This window comes from Dendropsophus ebraccatus, chromosome 14, assembly GCF_027789765.1.
Source record: "Dendropsophus ebraccatus isolate aDenEbr1 chromosome 14, aDenEbr1.pat, whole genome shotgun sequence".
Taxonomy (NCBI): domain Eukaryota; kingdom Metazoa; phylum Chordata; class Amphibia; order Anura; family Hylidae; genus Dendropsophus; species Dendropsophus ebraccatus.
In genome coordinates, this window is record NC_091467.1 from 50,348,003 (window position 1) to 50,349,102 (window position 1,100).

Below are 1,100 nucleotides of genomic sequence, written 5' to 3' on the forward strand. Positions count from 1 at the left end.
ACTATTACTTAGGGGTCCTACATGCTCTGACCTTCGTTTTTTTGCATTAATATATTATTTGAAGAATTTATTTTTTTTTTGCTATCTGTGACTACCTGCCTTTCATTGTGGATTTTTGCTGCTTTTATTAAATTTTTACAGGTTTTGTTGACTTCTTTGTAATGTTTAACCCTTTGAGGACCAGGCCCAAAATGACCCAGTGGACTGCACAAATTTTGATCTTAGTGTTTTCATTTTCCCCTCCTCCCCTTCTAAGAGCTCTAGCACTTTCAGTTTTCTATCTACAAGCCATGTAAGGGCTTGTTTTTTTACAGGAATAGTTGTACTGTGTAATGGCGTCTTTCATTTTACCATAACATGTATGACAGAATTCCAAAATTATTATTTATGAAGATATAAATAGGTGAAATCGTAAAAAAGAATGCAATATGGTAACGTTTGGGGGGTTCCTGTGTCTACGTAATGCACTATATGGTAAAAGCGACATGACACTATTATTCTATAGGTCAGTCCGAACACAACCATATGCAGGTTTACACAGATTCTCTAATGTTATATACATATATATTTTTTTTTTATGAAATCCTTTTTTTTGGCAATTAGTTATTAATAAAATGGGCCTTTTTATGCTTATAACGGTTTTATTTTTTCTCCTATGGGGCTGTATGGGGTGTCATTTTTTCCGCCATGATCTCTAGTTTTTATTAATACCATATTTGTGAAGATCGGACGTTTTGATCACTTTTTATAATTTTTTTTTTAATATATAATGTAACATTAAATCGGTAATCCGCGCACTTTTTTCCCTCTTTTCGTGTACGCCGTTTGCAAATGACACTTATATTTAAATAGATTTTATATTTTAATAGATCGGACAATTACGCACGCTACAGTATATTATATATTTATTTATTTACTTATTTTTATATGTTTTATGTATATAATTGGAAAGGGGGGTGATTTAAACTTTTATTGGGGGAGGGGCTTTGGGGTAGTGTATTGGTGTTTTTAACTTTTTTTTTACACATTTGAAGTCCCTTTGGGGGACTTTTACATACATTTGTTTCATTTCTTCACTGATCATTGCTATGCCTTAGGCA